The sequence below is a fragment of the Dipodomys merriami genome, unplaced genomic scaffold (assembly GCF_024711535.1).
Source record: "Dipodomys merriami isolate MVZ:Mamm:240054 unplaced genomic scaffold, mDipMer1.0.p SCAF_289, whole genome shotgun sequence".
NCBI classification, from domain to species: Eukaryota; Metazoa; Chordata; class Mammalia; order Rodentia; family Heteromyidae; genus Dipodomys; species Dipodomys merriami.
In genome coordinates, this window is record NW_027204370.1 from 781,412 (window position 1) to 804,609 (window position 23,198).

The 23,198-nt window shown below is 35.9% G+C and overlaps 1 non-coding gene across 1 annotated transcript; it reads left to right on the forward strand.

Annotated features, from left to right (window-relative positions):
* Positions 1–1,343: 1,343 nt before the first annotated feature.
* Positions 1,344–1,450, forward strand: LOC138838709 (U6 spliceosomal RNA). Its single transcript, XR_011375728.1, has one exon. It is a non-coding gene; the product is annotated as a U6 spliceosomal RNA (small nuclear RNA).
* Positions 1,451–23,198: the final 21,748 nt, after the last annotated feature.

Genomic DNA, 23,198 nt, shown 5'->3' on the forward strand with positions numbered 1-23,198 from the left:
TGACCAGAAAAATCAAAATATAAAACAAAACAAAACACAGTCTCTCATTTTTGTGGCTTCAACTCTGTAATACCACTGCTTCAGCCTAGGGCTAAAGTTTTAGGTGTGTATATTTATCAACACTCCTGATTCAGACTCTACTTAATCGTTTTTTTTTTTAAATAAATATTTTGTTCTTAATTTTCCTCTTTGTAAATTCACATGCCCTATAAAAAATGGTTCGGCCATCCCAGTAACCTTCTCAATGTACCTCCTAATAACGACTTTCAAAAAGTTGTATTATATTACAAGGAAAACAATGCTACAAATAAGGAAAACCAATAAAAATATTAATGATTAAAATAAAAACTAAAATAATTATCAGTGTTTTCAGTATTTGAAGGGTATTACCTATTAGATTTTACTATTTTCTCATATCCCTGTACATTTAAAATGGGCTAAGGTTATGGTATTCAACAAGAGGTTTTTAGGTTATGAGTAATCTTTAAAGTTACCCACTAAGATTACTCTTTATGCCTCATCTAATCATTTGTATATGTCTTATATCATCATTTGTTCCTCGCTAACATATAAAATAAGGAAGCCAGGGGCTGGGAAGGTAGCTCAGTGGTAGAGAGCTTGCCTTGCATGCTTGAGGCCCTGGGTTCAATTCCTCAGCACCACATAAGCAAAAAGAAAAAAGCCGGAAGTGGCGCTGTGGCTCAAGTGGTAGAATGCTAGCCTTGAGCTGAAGAGCTGAGGGAGAGCGCCCAGGCCCATAGTTCAGGCCCCACGACCGGACCCAAAAAAATTAAAAAACATAAAATAAAATAAGGAAGCCCTGTAGTTTTAACAGAAACTGTGTAGTTAACAAAGTCTTAACTCTTTATTCTGCTCCTTTACATAAAGACTTGGCAACTTCTGATTAGTAATGTTCCTATAAACTCTTAAATATACATACATAGTAGCATATGTCTGTTCTGTTACCATAAATCTTAAATATTTTATCGAAAAGTTTTATTACCTGCCAAACAGTCCTTGTTTTAGCATATATAAGCAAATTCCCAAAATTAAATATATTTAAACCATTAAAACTTTTAACAAAACTTAACACTTGCTGCAGTGTTCATTATGACAGGTGCCTTGTATAGAATAATTTAATTTCTCCTCCTACACATCTCTTGAACAACAAATATCTGGAATTATTTTGTTTTTGACATGTCAATCTTGATTTTAATCTTAAATGTGTGCTTATTTAAGAAGTACATGGTTCTAAAATTTCATGAAAATTCTTTTAAACTTACTTTTTGTTGAATTGTCTAGTTTAAGAAAATCAATTACATTTTATATATAAAACATGTTCTATGTTCCATTCAGCATCACTTACTCTAACATTGGAACTATACAGAGAAGATTTGAATGACCCCTGTGCAAGGATTGCAGGCAAATTCCTGTACCATTACCTACTTTCACAACAACAGATGCTGGAGGGGATGTGGCCACAAGTTAACTGTACTGCACTCTTGGTGGGAGTGTCAACTTGTTCAACCACTTTGGAAAGTAGTATGGAGGTTCCTCAAAAGACTTCACATAGAACTTCCCTATGACACAGCAATCCCACTTTTGAGCATTTACCCAAAAGATCACAAACAAGACGGTACTAAAACTGCCATCACAATTATATTTATTGCAGCATTGTTTAAGATAGCTAAGATATAGGACCAACCCCAATGCCCTTCATCAGATAAATAGATCAAGAACATGTGCTATTTATACCAATGAAATTCTATGCCTCCATGAGAAAGTATGGCATGACCCAATTTGTTAGAAAATGGAAAGACTTGGAAAAAATTATTAAGTGATGTAAGCTAAGTCCAAAGAAACATAGGTCACAGGGTTTCCCTAATTTTTAATAACTAATATAACTGGGATAAGCAGAAAAGATCAAAATCTATGCACATATGACCAGATAAGATGTTGTTAAGGGAAATGAACCCACAAATAGGAACACAACTGTTTTTTTTTCTTTCTTGCTATTGTTCTAACGTACTTATAACAGGCTATGTGATTTTTTTTGTTTCTTTATATGTTCCTCCCCCATGCTATAACCCCTGTTTTCACTGTATTTGAATTTGGTGTGCCCACCTCTTGTATATACGCTCCTGTAATTTGGGGGAGGGGAAGGGAAAAAGCAAAATGCTGAAATAGGGATTCAGGTTGACCCATTGTAACAATGAGATGCACAAGACACTATGTTGAAAACTGAACTTTACAATTTAGGCAGGGGAAGTGGGGAGGGGCGTGTACTTGTAGAGGTGGGAGGGAAAGGACGGTAGAGGGAAATAAAGGAGGAGGTAACAAAGCTTGTTACGAAATGTACTCATTACTTGCTCATGTAAATGTGACCTCTCTGTACAGTATTTTTAAAATAAAAAACATATGAAAATGTTCTGAGATGAAAGAGTTTATTTCCTTTATTTTACTCATATAATATGGTTAACAAAGAAATTAATGCGAAACACTGATATGAAGGTATTTTGAATGAATGTGTGTGTGTGCACGTGCACGTGTTCTCATGCACTTGCATGTATGTTGGTGTGCTCACAGTTTGAAAAAAGGGCGTCAAAGTCTTGCTAGGCCTGCTCTCTAGATTGGTGAGCTACTATATGAGCTACATCTCCATTCCTGGCCCTTTGCTAACATTAAAATTTTTGAAAAATTATCTCATGAATTTATTTTGTCCTGATTGGCTTCCACTGTTATCCACATATCTCTGGCTCCTGAGTAAATATGCCAAGTAGTTAGGATTACAGGTGTGACCAACCAGCACAAGGCTTTCAGAATAATTTTAAAAGTGGAAGAAAGTTTACTTCACGGGGGCTTGTTTTATCATCTCCTACTTATAAAGCACTTTGGAGTGATTATTTGTGATTTTTTTTTGTTTTTTAGATTCTTAAGAAAGTAAGTGATGATATTTAAAATTTAGTACTTTTTAAAATGGAACCTGGAAAAATGGGACAGAATATATTTGTCTCTCTTATAAGCTCAGCTCTGTGCATGGTAACCCAATATCACCAACACAGTCTGTGTTGAAGACAAAAGGTAACAGAAAATAATCACCATGGCCAATAATTGTTATGGTATTATTTCTTGGACAATATGAACCTTGAATAGAGAGTGTAAGAGAATGGAGAGATTTTACCTACCTTTTGTGTATTGCTGAAAGACTTTTGGAAACTTTGACTCATTTCCTTCCTCACAGTGTGTGCTTGGACCATGCACTTATTGACTTTAATTACAATTTTTCCCAACACTAAAATGGCAATAACATTAGCATTATAGAAAATGTTATCTTAAGAATTAAGGAAAATAAAACTTGTGAAATACTTAACATAAACTTCCATGAATGAGTTTTGAGTTTAGTCAGCAGTTTTTTTAAAATACTAAAAAGAATGCCAAAAGTATTACAGAAATCATTGCATATAGTGAGCAAACAGAAGTAATGTTATCTATTGACCATGCTCTTCTTCCAAGGAAGCCAGGTGGATTATTTCTTATGCTGTAAATCAAACTTGTTATCTTATGTCTTGATAGTGTAAAAATATCAGGACAAAATAATGAAGGAATGTTGTAGACTGAGGTGAAGTCCATATGAAAATGTGCAAAACTGATAAAACATAAAAGTATCTGAGCATTATATTGTGTTTTACATCATTTAAGTTACATTGCAAAGTTAAGAAAGACCTAAAAGAATGGATTCTCTTTTTGATGTCCTATCATAGGTCCTTGGATGAACTCTTTCCTCATTCTTGTAAAGACATCATCAGATGAGGGGAACTATATTATTTTTTGTTTGCTTCTGTACATTTATTCTTCATTTGAAATCTGAACTACTTGAGACTGAAAGAAAACAAGGAAATTAGACACGCAGTCTTTGGAAAGAACAATCAATGTGAAATAAATAAAATGCATACAACCTTGTAAAAGGTCTGGCTAAAGTGAGTTATATAGTATCAAGCATAAACAGAAAATGATTAAGCAATATCATGTTATTTAAAATGGAAAATGTTAGGAGTTGCTTAATATTGTTCCTTTCTAATACCTTGAATTAATCATTGATTTTGTATAGAAAGATTAAAGATGAGATTAAAAAGAAACTTGATTAAAAGTGGACAAAAGTTCTGAATAGACATACTCTCCTTAAACCCTGAAAAATTCCAGTGGGTTTACAAAGTTCCTTAATACCACTTCTATGCTGGTTTAATTCTTTTTGAGCAGAAGTCATTAGAGAAATGTAATTCAAACTTACTATGATACTACTTCATAATTATTGTAACTTTTATCAAAAAAATCAAAGGAATCCGGTGTGGTGGTAAAGGCTTTTAATTCCAAGCATATAGGAGGTTGGATTTAAGTCTAAGGCCAGTCTGGAGTACTGAAGATAATAAAAACCTGCCCTTTTTTACCTTTTAATAAAGGTAATAATGCTGAGAGTGTGGAGAAAAGGAAATTTTCTACACATTTCAACAAAATGCAGGTTAGTATTCTCCTTGTAGAAAGTAATATGCAGCTTTCTAAAGAACTCCAAAGTTGAAATATCATCTGCCCCACCAATCATGTGATTATTTCTCTATGAGTAACTCAAATATATCTGCAGTTCATTGTACTCATCATTCACAACAACAGCCAAGATATAAATCGAATTTCAGTGTTCAACTACAGACTAATAAAGCCATGCAAAAATATCTTTTTCTGTTTCATCCTTAGAATATCAAGAGACTTCTCCCATTAACCACAACTTACAATGACCTGAAAGATGTATTCTAAATGAAGAAAAATATTGTCTTCTGATCTTTGTAAACACACACACACACACACACACACACACACACACACACACACACACACACACACACACACACCAACATCAAACATTAAGAGAGAAATTTTTAAAAAGTAAAGCAAGGTGGAATTGCTGGGGCATTTAGGTCACAATGTAGAAGATAGTAGATAAACAAGATGAACCGGTATAGAGTTGTAATGTGCAATCATGAGGCTACAGGGGACAACACTGGCCTTACATGGTTTCCCTTATTTGCAATATCTAGTATATGTCTGAGTCAAGCAGGAAAGGTCAGATAAGGTGGTGTTAGGGAAATGGACCCTAAGATATGTATTCAATTTTTTTCTTTCATGCGATTGTTTCTAACACATTTATAAGACTATTTATTTGTTGCTTTGTATGTCCCTCCCCCACAGTATAACCCCTGCTTTCACTGTATTTGATGTCTGTATAATTTGTGGAGGGGAAGGGGAAAAACAAATCGTTTAAATAGGGAAACAGGTGGACCCATTGCAACAATGAAATGTACAAGTCGTTATCTCGAAAACGAACTTTACAATTTTGGTGGGGGGAAAAGGGGGAGGTTTGGATGGGGGGGGAGGATCAGAAGGGATTGGAAGGAGAAACAAAGGAGGAGGCTACAATGCTTGATAAGAAATGTACTCATTATCTTGTCCATGTAATTGTAACCCCTATGTACAGTATTTTCACAATAAAAAAACTAGAATGAAGCTATGTAAGTAGGAGTTGTTCTTCTGAGTAGGGGTTGCTCTTTTTGTTGTGCTTCCTTCAGTAATGGATAAGATGAACATAATTCTTTAAATATACCCGCTTGTTTGCAGAAATAATAACAAACACTATACCAATAATGTTGCATGCTCAATATAGAACAAAATGTCAAATTAAAATACATGATATTATCCTTGGTGTAAACTAATTATTGCAAATAAAGGAAAGCATGGGACCTATGTTTCTTTGTCCAGTTTACTTCATTAATATGATTTTTTCCAAGGGGAGTACTATGTGAAGTCTTTTAAGATCTTCCATTTCCTTAAAAATGAGATGATACCTTTCTTTCTGATGAAAACATAGTATTGCATGTACGTATATCTCTCTGTTGTGTGTGTGTGTGTGTGTGTTTCACTTTCTTGATCCGTTCATTTACTGAGAGGCATCTGGGTTGATTCCATATCTTAAGTAGGGTAAATACTACTGTGATAAAACATAATTATTGGGCTGGTAGCTTTAGTGTGGCCTTGTTTGTGGCCACTAGGGTAAATGCCCAGAAGAGGGATTACTGGGTAATAGGGGAACATTATTGTGTACATCAAGGATAATATTAATAGTTGAGCGGAATAGCTCAATAGCTATGTACATATGACTCTATAAGGTGATTTAAAGTTAAATCAACACTTGTTGATTTAACTTTTTGTTGTTCTTAATATACTACGTGATTTGTTTTTATCCTTTTGTGTTTTCCACACCTATAGTTTATCGCCTGAAGACACTGTATTTTAATCTGATGCCCGGGTATTGTAAATATGTTGATCTGAACTTGGAAATGGAAGGAGAAAAAACAAAATGGTGAGACAAAGGACAAAGGAGTAACCTATGCAACTGTGATACTCACAAGACAATATGTTGGAAATAATCTTGGGGGGGGGGCGTTGGGAGAGAAGAGGGAAAAATTGGAGAAGGGGTAACAAGTTAGAAAAGAAATGAATTCCTTACCTTACTTGTGTAAGTATAACCCCTCTGTACTTTTCCTTAACAATAGAATTTAAATAGAAAATAAAATCTATGAGAGCAGCAATACAGGAGATAGCAGAGGGGGAAATATTGTAGTATAGTGCAGTAAAACAGCTGTAGAGACCAGAAATTTTACTTTTGCATAGGAAGTAATAAACTAGCACACAGATTTTCAGCCTCATGTCAGTCATTAAAATGGGGAAACAAAATGCACAATCAGTAAACCAATAGAGATAAAATAGAAAACTAAGCAAGTTGAATAGATGACTTGGACCAAGAATAACAAATGACACAATTAGGTAACAAATAACAAGCTGGTAAGTTTAAAAAATATTACCCATAATTCTATTAAATGTTGTGTACATCACAATTTGTTAGCACTATAATTCAAATCACAGTTAAATAATATATCATTATTATAATGTCATTTATTTTTGATTTCTTAGTATTGAATTTTTAATATAAAATTTTAATTTTAGCAGCTATAGAAAAGAAGAAAGTGAAATTAATTTTAATGATATATTTCATGAATTGTAAAATTGAGAAACATTAGAATTTAAAGAAATAATTTATCATTATTGTTTTATTTCTGTGAATTAATGTAATAATTCAAAGTGTATTCTACACTTAACACTCATCGTAATATCAAGTAATAAATAATTGCACATGACTCGGTTTAAGGTGGAAGGATTTAGCACTGTGGTAAAATTCATACCACACAATACACGAGGGAATGACCCGTTTCATCTAGTTTAAGTTGTGGAAATTTGATTTCAACATGAATGTTAAATTCCTGTCTAGGTGACATCTATACAAGTATATAGAATTATATGCATGAGGAGTACTTCAGATGATACTTAAAAGTCATATTCATTAATTAAATTTTTATTATTTTGTACCAAATAACAATTTATAGAGAGACTGAATTTCTGAGTAGATGATGGTGTATGTGGGCCAGATTATGCACATTGAGGCTTATTTTATATTCCTGATATTGTTTCTACAGTTAGATTTAATTTTCCATAACTGGGTTAAGTTATTATATTGGATATATGAAAGTGATTCTTTGCCATTAATCCTTTGCCAGTTGTCTAATACTAATATAACTTATTCATGTGTTAGAAGTAATGGAAATAACAACAGATATAAGCAAGATAAATCAGTCTGAGGTAGAAAAGAATTTTCACCTTTATTTTGATAGCTGGTCCTTTTTACACTACAGAATATTCTTGGGAAAATGTGCTCCAGGCTGGCCACAACTGCAGAATATTATGGTTTGATCTATCATAAGAGAAGGAAGGATGGGGAACGTCCCTTCCAAAAGTCTGCTCCCAGAGATGTGATCTACTTTATGGTGGTTACTTGAAAATGAACATTTTTCACAGTCAACCTTGAAAAGCTATCTTGATAGACCATTTCTGTAGCTGGATTACTAGAGACTTCTTCATAGTTTTGTAAAGATGCCAGGTTTCCTCATTTTGAGACAATTTAACAGGAATTTAGTCACCTGTGTTTTGTATCTTTCAGGGAAAAACCAAATGACCCTAAGCCAGGGAATCACTGGGGCCCAGAAATGCTACTACCTTGAATAGTAATCCTAGACCTCTAAAACAAAACACACACACACACACACACACACACACACACACACACACACAATCAAACAATCAAACAAACAAAAAAATCCAGTTAATACAGCCAGTCAGGGCTGTTATCACAGCCTACTTGAAGTCAGGCAAAAAAAGAGAAGCTGAGAGTTATTTAGCTGATAACCAATATATTTTTTATGAGGCAGACTGAAATGAGACCCCAGAGAGAGGGTCAGGAAGACTGATCAGAGAGACTAAAATTGGTCACACAAATATTGGAAAATAAAATTCTTTGCAGAACAAATAAATCGTAGTAAGCCTGCGCATATAAGAACAAGACAGCAGACCAAATTCCAGAAATGCACATTTTCTTAGAGGTCAGCTTAATGAATTAGCAATGGAAATATTTGAATTCTTAAATATTTGACCACATGTGGAAGAAGGCTGAAGAGAAAGAAAATGCCATCACTCTGTTAGGAGGTCCAACATCACATTAGGAAGTAATCAAGCACAGATTTGTAATAAAAAGAGTAAATAATTATTCCAAATGAGGGCTTCATTTGTTTTGATCTAACAGTTCTTGATTTAGGTGTTAGCAATTACCATACAATTGATCCAGTCCCACAGCTGAGTTAATACTGACCGCAGTATTCCCACATGAAGGAACAGAGAAAATTTACAAATGTCTGATGAAATGAGTAGAGGGTGAAATGTTCTAATAATGATATCTGAGGTTTAGAATCAGGTGATGAGGTGGATTTTCTTTTCTAAAAATCCCTCATTTTTAGCCTGGTGCCAGTGGCTCACAGCTGTAATCCTACCTACTCAGGAAGCTAAGGTCTGAGGACGGCCGTTCAAAGCCAACCTGGCAGGAAAGTTCCTGAGACTCTTATCTACATTTAACCACCAGAAAACCAGAAGTGGCACTGTGGCTCAAGAGGTGGAGCACTCACCTTGACTTGAATAGCTTAGGGACAGTGTCCAAGCCCATACTTCAAGCCCCTCAACCAACAACAAAAATCTCCCTTTTCTTGGATCTTTTCCTAACATTCAACAAAGAAGCCATTTTATCAAGCACTACATTTAAGTCCTATTCTAGCTACTGCAAATAGAATGATTTGGTATCCTATGACAAATGGTTTATATTTGCGGAAACAATACCAGCAATGGTAACTTTTTTCCAGTCCTTGAACTCTGGGTCTGGGCCCTGAACATGGTTATGCTGGTAGCTTTCATTTGAGCTTGTTTGTTATTTATTGGATTACTGCCAATGAGGGTAATTACTGGGTGTAAAGGGAGATATATGTTTAGTCTTTTCAGGAAACTCCGTACTGCATTCCACAGTGGTTGAAAAAGTTTAGTTTCCCACCAACAGTGTAATAGAGTTCCCAATTTGTTACATCCATGCCAGCATTTTCTATTGCTAGTTTTCTTGATAATAGGCATTCTAATTGGGATGAGGTAGAATCTGTCTTGTTTACTTGTAGATTTGTGGGCACCTTCTAGCTACCATGAATGAATCCAAGAAATCTATATTGCTCGGTGTCTGCATTCCTTTCTCTTTTCTCTTAGTATAATTTTCCCAAGCCTTTCATTTTCCTTAATATTGGTGAAAAGTCATCCTTTCTGATGGGTGAATAGAATTCCAGTGTGTGTGTGTGTGTGTGTGTGTGTGTGTGTGTGTGTGTGTGTGTGTGTGTGTGTAAGATGATTATAGGCCCATGAGTTCATTTCTATGTCTTCTGTTTCATGTGTACTTTTGTAATTCCATATTAAATTTGGATTGCTTTCTTTACTGCATTGAAGAATATTGTTAGGATTTTGATGAGTAACACATGGTCAATTTTTTGGGGCAGTATTGCAGTTTTTGACACTTTAATTCTTCCACCCAGGAACATTGAAAGATTTTCCATATCCTTGAATCTCCTTCAATTTTCCTTTTTAGAATTTAATGTTTTCACAGTAGAGTTCCTTCACATTTTTAGTTAAATTAATTAATTCCTCATTTTGTTGTTGTTGTTTTTTGTTTAGATTAGATTTGATTTTGAGGCTAAAACATATGAGGTTGTATTTTGGATTTCAGGTTGGTTCTTCCCATTGTTGGTAACACAGAAAAACTACTGATTCTTGGTGGGTTTTATACCGTGCTACATAGCTGAAGGTTAGCATCACGTTTCCTAACTTGAGGGAGGAAGCTATAAGGACTTTTAAATACAGGATCATTTCATCTGTAAAAAGGGATAGTTTTACTTCTTCCCTATTTGTATCCCCCCCCCCATTTTTTTCTCTTTCCAATTGCTCTTGCTAGAAAGTCCACTACCATTTTGAAGAGTAGTAGAGAGTGGACATCCTTGTCTCATTCATTATTTTAATGTCTTAATGCTTCCACTGTTAGGTAAATGCAAATTATCTCTATCATAAACATACTCTGTATTATATTGAGGAGTGTTGATGCATTCCTAGCTTCTCAGACTTTTTTAATCATAAAAGGATATTGGAGGTTTTTAAAAGCTATTTCTATATCCATACAGATGATCATGTGTTTCTCACCCCTGCTTCTACTGATGGTTTGTGCTATGGTTATTGACAAGAATATTGAATCAAATTGTATCCTAGGATGAATCCTTTTTGATCATACCATATGGCTTTTTTTGTTAGTTACTGAAATTGGCTGGTGAGAATTTTATTAAGAAGTTCTGTAGTAATGTTTATCAAAGAGTTCTCTTTCTTTGGTGAGTCCCTATGTGATTTAGGGAAGTGTCTAATTCTATTTTCATAGAATGTGTTTGATAATTCCATTTCCCTTTCCATTCCATTGAAGAGTTAGACCTGCGTATTGTAAGTTCTTTGCAGGCCTTAATTGCATGGTAAATTCATTGAGTCCTAGCCTTTTCTGGAATGGGAAGTGGTTTATTGACATTTAATTTTCATTAATTCTTTTTTTTTTGATTCTTTTTTTTAATATTATTTTATTTTATTTGAGAACATACTGTACAGAGGGGCTACAATTACGTGGGCAGGATAATGCCTACATTTCTTACCAAGCATTGCAGCCTCCTCCTTTGTTTACCCTTCACCTCTCTTCCCAGCCTCCCCCCTCCCCCCACCCAATTATACCCCCCTTCCCCCCCCACATTGTAAAGCTGGATTTGACATGACATTTTGTACTTCTCATTGTTGCAACAGGTCCACCTGAATCCTTAAACGATTGTTTGCCCCCATCTACTCCACATGTTATACTGACATCAAATATAGTGAAAGCGGGGGTTACACTGTGGGGGAGGGACATACAATGCAACAAAGAAATAATCTTATAAATGCGTTAGAAACATATGCATGAAAGAAACGAAAACATTAAAATACATATTTAAGGGTTCATTTTCCTAACATCACATTATCTGACCTTTTCTGCTTGACACATACCTATACTAGATATTGCAAATAAGGGAAACCATGGGACCTATGCATCTTTGGGCCTGGCTTACTTCACTTAATATAATTTTTTCCAAACCTTTCCATTTCCTAACAAATGGGGAAATGTCATTCTTTCTGATGGAGGCATAGAATTCCATTGTGTATATATACCACATTTTCTTGATCCATTCATCTACTGAGGGGCATCTGGGTTGGTTCCATATCTTAGCTATGGTAAATAATGCTGCAATAAACATAGTTGTGCTGGTAGCTTTAGTGTGGTCTTGTTTGTATACATTTGGGTAAATGCCCAAAAGTGGGATTGCTGGATCATAGGGGAGATCTATGTGAAGTCTTTTGAGGAACCTCCATACTGCTTTCCAAAGTGGTTGAACAAGTTTACATTCCCACCAACAATGAAGTAAGGTTCCTTTCTGTCCACATCCCCTCCAGCATCTCTTGTTGTTAGAGTTCTTGATTTTTGCTGTTCTAACTGGAGTGAGGTGATATCTCAATGTTGTTTTGATTTGCATTTCTTTTATGGCTAGGGATGTTGAACATTTCTTCATGTGTCTATTGGCCATCCTTCTTTCTTCTTCAGAGAAGCTTCTCTTTAAGTCTTTCGCCCACTTATTTATTGGGCAGTTGTTTCTTTGAGGATTTGTTGTTGGGTGGTTTAATTTTTTGAGTTCCAAGTATATTTTAGATATGAGACCATTGTCCCTTGTATGGCTAGTAAAGATCTTCTCCCAATCGGTGGGCTTTCTATTGATCTTGCTAGCTATGTCATTTGCCCTGCAGAAGCTCTGCAACCTTATGCAATCCCATTTGTCCAACCTTTCTTTGATTTGTTGTGCTTCCGGGTCTCTATTCAGAAAATTTCGGCCTGAGCCAAGGAGACCTAAGGTTTCTCCTATTCCATCCTGTAATGTTTTCAGAGTGTCTGCTTTGAGTGCAAGGTCTTTGATCCATTTGGAGTTGATTCTGGTGCAGGGTGATATATAAGGATCTAGCTTTAGTTTTCTACATGCAGTTAACCAATTTTGCCAGCACCATTTACTGAAGAGGCTGTCTTTCTTCCATTCTATTGTTTTAGCTTCCTTATCGAAGATTAGATGGCTATAGGTCTGTAGGTTCATTTCTGGGTTTTCAATTCTATTCCATTGGTCCTGAGGTCTGTTCTTATGCCAATACCAAGCTGTTTTGATTACTAGGGCTTTATAGTAGAGTTTGAAATTTGGTATTGATATTCCTCCAGCAGTGTTCTTTCCGTTGAGGAGCGTTTTTGCTATTCGGGGTCTTTTATTGTTCCATATGAATTTTTGGATTGCCTCCTCTATTTCCTTGAAGAATGAGAGTGGAATTTTGATAGGTATCGTGTTGAATTTGTAGATAGCCTTGGGAAGTATTGTCATTTTCAGGATGTTAATCTTGCCAATCCAGGATCATGGGCCGTTTTGCCATTTTTTAAGTTCTGTGTTGATTTCCTTTTTCAAGATTTTAAAGTTTTCATCATAGAGGTCCTTCACTTCTTTGGTTAAGTTAATTCCTAGGTATTTTATTTTTTGTGGGGCTATTACAAATGGAGTTGCTTTCCGAATTTCAGCCACACTTTTCTCATTGTTGGCATATAGAAAAGCCATTGATTTTGGGGGGTTAATTTTATAACCTGCTACTTTGCCAAAGTTTTGAATCAGCTTGAGTAATTTGGGAGTGGAGTCCATGGGATTCTTTAAATATAAGATCATGTCATCTGCAACGAGGGAGAGTTTTATTTCTTCTTTCCCTATTTGGATCCCCTTTATGTCTGCATCTTGTCTTATTGCTGTAGCTAGGCATTCTAATACTAGAATGAAGAAAAGTGGAGAGAGTGGGCATCCTTGTCTCGTTCCTGAGTTAAGAGGAAATGGCTTTAGTTTTTCAACATTGAGTATAATGCTGGCTGTAGGTTTGTCATATACAGCCTTTATTGTATTGAGGAATGTTCCATGGATTTCTAATTTTTCCAGAACCTTCATCATAAAGGGGTGTTGGATCTTGTCAAATGCTTTTTCTGCATATATTGAGATAACCATGTGGTTCTTATTCTTGCTCCTGTTGATGTGATGAATAATATTAATTGGTTTGCGTATATTGAACCAGCTTTGCATCCCTGAAATGAATCCTGTTTTATCACGGTGTGTGATTTTTTGGATGAATTGTTGAAGTCGATTGGCCAAAATTTTGTTGAGAATTTTTGCATCAATGTTCATCAAAGAAATCGGTCTATAGTTCTCTTTCTTTGATGAGTCCTTGCCTGGTTTTGGGATGAGGGTTATGATGGCTTCATAGAATGTGTTCGGTAGTGAGCTTTCTCTTTCAATTTCATTGAAGAGTTGGAGGAGTATTGGTGTGAACTCTGCTTTGAAGGCCTTGTAAAATTCCGCTGTAAAACCATCTGGTCCTGGACTTTTCTTAGCTGGGAGGTCTCTTATTGCTGTTTCTATTTCAATGCTTGATATGGGCCTGTTAAGCTGGTTTAACTCATCTGGGTTTAGTTTTGGCATGTCAATATTTGCTAGGAAAAGGTCCATTTCTGTCAAGTTCTCAAACTTATTAGCATAAAGTTTTGAGAAGTATTCCCTTATAATGTTCTGAATCTTGGTTGTTTCTGTGGTGATGTTTCCATTCTCATCTCTGAGTTTATTAATTTGGGTGTGTTCTCTCCTTTTTCTGATTAGATTTCCTAAGGGTCTGTCAATTCTGTTAATTTTTTCGAAGAACCAACTCTTTGTTTTGTTGATTCTTTCTATAGTTTTTTTGGATTCTAATTCATTTAATTCTGATTTAATTTTGATTATTTCTTTCCCTCTACTGGATTGGGGTTTATCTTCCTGCTCTTTTTCAAGGAGGTTTAGATGTGTCATTAAATTGTTAGTTTCAGATCTCTCCAATTTGTTGATGTAGGAGCTCAGAGCTATAAACTTGCCTCTGAGTACTGCCTTTGCTGTGTCCCAGAGGAGCTGGTAATTTGTGTGTTCATTTTTGTTGAATAGCATGAACATTTGAATTTCATTTCTAATCTCTTCCATGACCCACTCATGATTCAGCAGTGTGTTGTTCAGCCTCTATGTGATACTGGACTTTCTTTGGTGGCTTTTGGTGTTGAGTTCTAATTTTATTCCCTTGTGGTCAGAGAGAATGCAAGGTATAACTTCAATGTTTCTGAATTTAGACAAGTTTGCTTTGTGGCCTAAAATGTGGTCTATTTTAGAAAACGTGTCATGTGCTGCTGAGAAGAACGTGTATTCTGATGCTGCTGGTGTGTTAAAATCCCCAATAATTAATGTCTTTGGATCTATATGGGATTTGAGGGAAAGTAGTGTTTCTTTGATAAATTTGGGTGCTCCATTGTTTGGCGAATAGATATTTAGAATTGTAATATCCTCCTGAAGGAGAGATCCTTTAATTAGTATGTAGCGACCTTCTTTATCTCTTCTCACGAATTTTAGTTTGAAGTCTATTTTATCTGATATTAGGATTGCAACTCCCGCCTGTTTATGAGGGCCGTTTGCTTGGTAGATTTTGTTCCAGCCTTTAACTTTGAAGATGTTTTTGTTTTTACGGGCAAGATGTGACTCCTGCAGGCAGCAGATAGAAGGGTCTTGTTTTTTAATCCAACTAGACAGTCTATGTCGCTTAATTGGAGAGTTCAGTCCGTTAACGTTAAGAGATAGTACTGAGAGGTATTTGGGAGTTCCTTCCATGTTATCCACCTTCTTGGGGGCTGCTAAAACTGGGTTCTTCCTAATGTTCTTGGATTCTCAGTTTGGGTGCAGTTTCTTGGCCTTTGTTGCGGTCTTGTTGGTTTTCTATGTGTAGGACATCTTTAAGAATCTTTTGTAGGGCTGGTTTGGTGGAGATGTATTGTTTCAATTTTTCTTTGCTATGGAAGGTTTTTATTTGGCCTTCAGTTATGAAGGAGAGTTTAGCTGGGTACAGTATTCTTGGTTGATAATTATTTGTTTTTAGGGCATGGCATACGTCATTCCAGGCTCTTCTTGCTTTGATTGTCTCTGCTGAGAAATCTGAGGTAATTCTAATTGGTTTCCCTTTGTAGGTGATTACCCTTTTCTCCCTGACAGCTTTAAGGACCTTTTCCTTGGTCGGGGTTGATCCTGTGTGGATTATAATGTGACGGTGGGATGTCCTATTCTGGTCTGGTCTATTTGGGGTTCTAAAAGCTTCTTGTATCTGAATAGGCCTATCTTTTTGTATGTTTGGGAAGTTCTCTGCTAGGATCCTGTTAAACAAATTTCCTAGACCATTAACTTCTGTTTCTAGGTGCTCCTCTACACCCATTATCCTTAGATTGGGCCTTCTGATGGTGTCTTCCAGGTGTTGGATCGACCTATCATATTTCTTGGACTTGTCTTGGATGGTTGTATGTTCTTTCTCTATAATATCTAGGCTGTCTTCCATCCCTGAGATTCGATCTTCTGCATGGTTTAACCTGCTGTCAAGACTCTGTACTTTGTTTTTTATCTCTTTTCCTTGTAATTGGTCAGCTTTGGTGGCTTCAAGTTCTTTGTTGAAGCTCTGTTTTAGGTCTTGTATGAATTTCTTTACTTCCTTAATTTGGTGTTCAGTGTTTGTTCTCAAATCACTTAGTTGATTGGTTATGGTTTCTTTGGACTCCCATTCCTTCTGTTGGGTTCCATTCAGCATTCCCTTTGTGGTCTCCCTGACTTCCTTCAGCTCTTTGTTAATGGATTCCATGAATGCCTTTAGTGATCTTTGTGTATTCTCTACCTGGTCTCTCAATTCCTGAATTACTCTTTGATTAGTTTCCTCCCGTCTGTGGGATTCTTGCAGTTCTCTTTCTTCCCGTTCGTGGGAATCCTGCAGTTCTCTTTGAGTGTTCTCTGCCTGCTCACGCCATTCCTCCCTTTCTCTTTGAGCATTCTCAAGTTTTTCACGCAAATCCTGTATCAGTTTTTGAGTAGCTTCCTCACGCTTATGATATTCCTGTATAAACTTCTGGGTTGCCTCCTCTCTCTCTCTATCACGCTCATACAGAGTCCTTTGTACATTGTCAAACTTCTCATTTATCATGTTTGCTATCAGTGTTTGTAGAGCTCTTTGGGAACTCTCCTCTGGATTATTCTTTATCTGTTCTAATCCCTGATTATCAAGATTGGGAATTGAGATACCCGAATTTGCCATTTTTCTTGTGTTTTTCCGGCTTACTCGGCCCATTTGAGATGAAGATTGCACCAGTTTTATGCTAGAACACTATCTTAAGGCAACCATCAACCAAAGTTTGCGTTTGTACAGTCAATAGTCTAAAGATACAAACTAGTTCAACAGATACATCTATTCAACATCAAACAACTATATGTTAAAGTACTTCGAACCGCAGAAAAGAATTTGGAAAACCAGAAATTATTAGGATTAGGGAGAGATGTGGGTAAAAAATAGGAATAGATTGGTGTGGGGAGGCACAGGGAGAGTTAACTATATCCTAATCACAATGCAGGAAATGTGTTGGGTAGGATGCAAATAGAGAGAGAGAGAGACCAGAAAAAAAATAGAAACGTAAAAATTAATGTTATTATAGAAGTTAAAAGCCCGTCTATTTAGAGAGGAATGTGAATATGTTCCGAGAAGGGGAGGGACATAGAGGAGATGTGGAAAACTTTAAGGATGAGAAAGGGAGAAGAAAAGATCAGAAGTTCAGTAGAGCTAGACAAAAACCAAAAAGATAATTAAGAAAGAAAGAAAAAGAGAAAGAAGACAAGAAAAGAAAGGAAAACGCTCATTCACATATTCCTAAATTAAAAATTATAAGATGAGAAAAAAAAAAGTTACTGGAAAACAATTATTTTTTCAGAAGAGGCAAAAATTAAAGATTAATAAAAGTTTTAGAAGGGAAAAAATATATATATAAGGTAGCAAAAAACAAAAAACAAGCAAAAAAAGAGAAGAAGAAGAAGAAAAAAAAAAGTCTTTTGATTTTTTTTTTTTCGGGGGGGAGGAGTGGGAAGAATCCTGTATCTCCCTTTTGTCTCTAACCAGTCTCTTGTTGGAGTCTCTGGTCAGGTTGAGGTCCTGTGCCTTGATTGGTTTCTTAAGTTGGTTGGTTGGAAGAGGCAGAAAAATGCTCTGCTTTACCCAAGATTTTGAAATCCCCCTCCCAGGTTAGTTTTCTGGGAGGGTGGTCTGCTTTGAGAGTCACAAAAGAGGGGGATGTGGTGATGAGGCTAGGTTCTGGGTAGAGTTGATGCCTTTCAACAAACAGTAGCTTTTCCCTGGGGCTATTTTGTGATAAAGCTCACAGCGCCCAGCCTGGAGCCATTCTCAGGGTTTCTGTTTTCCAATTGATTGTGGTGGCTGCTAGAGGGAGGGGCAGCCTCTGGCTCTGGTTACCCAGTGAGGCAAGGCACTCCTATGGCTGGTGCCTGAGCTGGGTGACATTTCCCTGGATGGTGCTGAGTCTGGCAGGTCACTTCGCCGTTAAGTTCTTGTGACCTGCTAAATGACTCATTTTATTCCAAGGCCTGAGCTGGAGCTAGCAGCTCCTCCGAGCTTTGTCGGTATCCAAGATGGAGATCACCGGTGCCGAGGGGGTGGGGTAGCCTTCCCTCCTCTGCTTCCTGAGAAGGAGTGAGGATGTAGGGCTTGTACTCACGCCGAGTCTTGAATCCTGGGTCGTCTCTGGTCTGCAAACAGCAGGATGAAGATTTCCGCTCCTTGTCGGTTCTTGTTGGTGTTGAGTAGAATCCGCTCGTCCTCTGCGTCTGGCTCCTTCGTCCCGGACTCTCTGTGTCTCAGGTATGACCCCACGGCGGTGGTCGCCGCCGCGACCCTGCCGCCGTAGCAGCAGCTGATATGTTTCCTTGGCTTCCCCTCTCTTGTCTAACTCTCTGTCCTGTGATGGCACACTTGGTGTGATTCTCTGGCTTAGGACTGTTCACTAGAACTCTAAAATTGCTTTCTATGCGAGAGCTTGTTCAGATTCCAGCTTCTCCTCCGCCATCTTCCCGGAACTTCAAATTTTCATTAATTCTTATGTTTTACTTCTTGCTTCAGATTCAGTATAGGAAAGCATCAATTTCTTCAGGATTCTCCAGATTATTGGCATAAGGTTTTCAAAGTACTCTCTTATACCATTCTCAATGTTGCTTATATCTGTTGTGTTGTCTCATTTTTGTCTCTAATTTTCTCTATTTGAGTTAGTCCTCTTATTTTTTTTATTATGAAAGTGATATACAGAGGGGTTGTTACAGTTACATAAGTAATGAGTACATTTTTTTAAGTGTTAACCCTTCCCCATTTTTTCCTGCTTCCCCCAACCCTGACATCCCACTCCTGCAAAGTTGTAAAGTTCATTTCTAACATAGTGTTAGAACCAGGTTAACATGTATAAGACAAAGGGTACAGAAATAAAAAACAGTGAGTACAAGAAATTACCCAAAGGGTAAAAAGTAAATAGAAATAACCAAAAACAGGTCACTATACAATCATCTTGTATCTATTTCTTGAAGCTCATTTCGATAAGCATCATTTTATATGGTGATATGCATATTGCTTTTGAGCTATTGTGACTATTGTAGACATATTCTAGTGTTTCCAAAGGATTGAAAATCGGTGGCCTATGATTCTTTGGGTCTTGCTTGTTTGACTTATTATATTTTAGAAGTGATTGCATTTCCTTACAAATGGGGCAATGCCATTCATTCTGATGGAAGCATAGAGTTTTGTTGTGAACGTATATGACATTTTCTTGATCCCTCATTGCGGGCTCATAGGGGAGCTCTATTGAGGAACCTCCATACTTCTTTACAGAGTATTTGAACAAGTTTACATTTCCACCAATACTGTAGTAATGTTCCTTTTTGGCCACATCCCCACAGCCCAGCATCTTTAGTTTTAGTTCTCTTCATAATGATCACTCTAACTGGGGTGAGGTGGAAGGCCAATGTTGCTTTGATTCGCACTTCTTTTATGGCCAAAAATGTTGCATATTTCTTCATGCGTCTATTGGCCATGCATATTTCTTCTTCAGAGAAGTCTCTCTTTACATCTTTAGCCCACTTATTAAGAGAGTTCTTAATTCTTTGAGGATTTGTTTTTATTTGGGGGGGAGTTAACTTTTGGGGCTCTAAATATATTTGAAATATGAGGCCATAGTGTGTTGCAGAGCAAGTAAAGATCTTCTCCCAATCTGCTGGCTTTTTTTTATTAACTTATCTATATAAGTTCTCTTCTTAGTCAGATTTGGTATGGTTGTATCAAGTCTGTTAATTTATTAAAAAAAACCATCTCTTTTTAAAAATTCTTTCTATGTTTTATTTTGTCTTTATTTATTTATTTCTGATTTTTTAAACTTGTTTCTGTCTACTGCTTTGGGTTAGGGCTTGCTCCTGTTTTCAAGCATTTGAAGTACATACTTAAAATATTTGTTTGAGATTTCCCAAATTGCTTGATGTAGGTACTCAGAGCTATAAATTTTCCTCTAAGTACTGCATTTCCTGTGTCCCAGATAAGCTAGTATTTTGTGTGATCATTTTTGTTAAATTCCAGAAACTTTCAGTTGTTTTCTAATCCCTTCAGTGTCCCACTGGTCATTCAGCAACGTGTTATTCAGTCTTCATGGGTTTGACAATTTTTTTTTTTGCTTTAGCTGTTTAATTATAAGTTTATTATGTTACATTCTGACAAGATATGGGAGTTCAATTAATTTTTCTTTCAATTTGGACAGAATTTCTGAGTGACGTAGGATATGTTCTATTTTGGAGAATCTTCCATGAGCTGCTATGAAGAATGTATATTCTGATGATGAATGTATATTCCGTAGATGTCTGTTTGGGCTAGGTGGTCAATGTAGTTATTTAGGTCTGCAGTTTCTTGGTTGAGTTTTTCCTGGATAGGTCATTCATGGATGACAATGATGTGTTGAGGTATGTTTTTAGGTTAAGTAGTATTTGGTTGATGATGTGGAATGCTCCAGGATTCAGGGCATTGATATTTAGACTTGTTATATCCTCCTAATTGAGCGTTGTCTTTATCAATATGTAATGTCTCTTCGTACTAATTTTAATTTAATTCTATTTTATCTTATGTTAGTAATTCTACTGCAGCCTGTTTATGGTGTCCATTTGCTTGAAAATATTCCTTCCAGCATTTCAGTTTGAGTATGTGTCTGTTTTGGTCAATAAAATATATCTCTTGTAGATGTTAGATGGATGCGACTTGTTTTTTGATACTACTATTTAATCTATGTCTTCTATTTGGAAATTTAAGTCCATTGATGTAGAGAGTTAAGACTGAGAATTTCCTGATAGTCCTGCTATGTTATACATCTGCTGTTAGGAGCTGTGCCTCATTTACTCTTAATATATTTACTTTGTTCTCTGATTGGGAGCATTTTACATAATCAGTTCCTGTTCTTCTTGATCTTCTCTATGTAGGGTATATTTGATTAACTTCTATCCTGCTGATTTGGTGGAGATACATTGTTTTAAGTTGCTTTGTAATGAAATATTTTTATATTTCCTTTAAATGTTAAGGAGTTTGGCTTGGGACCGTATTAATGATTGGTAGTTGTTTACCTTTAATGTTTGTCATATATCATGCCAGGCTCTCCTTTTTGCCATATCAGCTAAAAATCTGTATTTAATCTGACTGTATATTCTTTATAAATAATCAATCTTTTCTCTGTAGCAGCTTTAAAAATCCTTTCCTTGATCCTTAATGATCCTCTAATGGATTTTGATGTAGTGGTTGATTGTTCAGTTCTAGAATTCTCTGTTTGGTGTTCTAAAGGTTTCTCTTTTCTGAATGAGCCTATCTCTTTGGTGTTTGGCATGTTCTCTGCTATATTTCTGTAATATGTTTCCCATCCATTTAGTTTCCTACTCTTCTCCTTCTTGATACCTATCTCCCTGAAATTTGATTTCTAAATGAGTCTTGTACTTCTGGAAATATCGTATCTTATTTCTTGTATTTGTTCTAAATGATAATTTCCTCTTTCCTGTTAAACCTATTCTGTCTTTGACCCTGAGATTATCTTATATGTCATTTATATGCTGTGGCGACTTTCTATTTTGTTTTCGATTTCCCTGTCTTCTAATTGGTCCTTTTTTAGGCCTTCTATCTCTTTATTAAATATTTGTTTTCGGTATTGTATGGAATTTTCTGTACATTTTTTATTTGGGTGAGGGGGTTGCAAAGGTTGTTTTCTTAGCTTTGCCTTCTCTCATATCTTTTAACTAGGCATCCATTTTTTCCTTGGACTCCCTTTACTTCTTAGAATTTATTTATCTTTGTTTCTTTTCTCCACGAATTATTTTGCTAATCGTTGTTTGTTCTCATCTTGTTCACAAATTTCCTTGTAGAGGTTTTCTCTCTTTTCATTAATCACATTTTCAGCAGCATTTGTAATATATTTTGATATATCTTCTATGTCCTTGATTGTCTGTTCTAATGCCTGGTTATTTACTGTGTGAATTGAAGTACCTTGACATAATTTTTCTTGTATTTTTTTCTGATTGGTTTTGTCCATTTGGAAGTTTGCTCTTGGGGAAACTATGATGTTAATAATTGACTCTCTATGTTCTTGGGTGGTTTGCCAGGTGTGGGTTTGGTCTTCTGTTTTGACTTGTTTTTCTGGAATTAGGTTTTTTTCTATACAATTAAGTGTAGAAGTATAAATCAGTTATGGTGAGATGTTGTGATGTTAATACTTATGGTTCCAGTGACAGTTCGGACGGTCCAATGGTATAATGAATAGCTCTGTGTATGGATGTGGCTTTCTCTGATGTACACTTCTATTTCTACCTTTTTCCACGTGGCCCTTTTCTTTCTACATTGCAGATGTGCTTTTGAATATGTTGGTCAATACAGTCACAGTAGTCACCTGCCTGGCTGGGCAGGTTTTCATAGATTTCTATTTTCTAGTGAATATAGTATAAAATCTTCTTATGAATTTTATGTCTATAATTATATCTATAATTACAGCTGTATATCTATAATTATAGTTGTCTTGGTGTGACCCTCTAGAAGTGGAGTACAGGCCAGGACTCTGTTTCATTAGAGAGAGCTAGGGAAATTTTCTGTTGTTATTCTGCCATTGTTTTTCCTCTTCCTCAGATTTGTTTTATATATTGTTGATTTTTTAACATAATTTAGGATTTGTGATGGTTGTATCAGGTTATTTTTGTTTTTCTGCTTGTGTTATTTTGAAGTAGTTATTTCAGGCTTCTGTGAAGAGACAGAAATATTTGTTATTACATTGAGAGAAATCGAGAAGTCATTTTAACCTATTTGCTACAAGTAAATTAATATTAAGCAAAGCTAATGTAAATAATCACTTCTTACTCTACAGAGGACGAGTATAGTACTCGCGAATATCTTGGAGGAAAAGACTTTAGACTCATTACAATTGATGCCTTACATTGAAATTACCAGCTCAACATTCTTCTTCAGAAAGTCAAAAGTTCCATTTATTTCATATTAATATTATAAAATCATAATACCTGCATGTTGAATTGTTTTCCTCTGCTATTTTCAATTCCATTCTTCATCCATTACATATCTTTGAATGACCAATTCCTTCCAATACCTATATTTCTTATATTGTG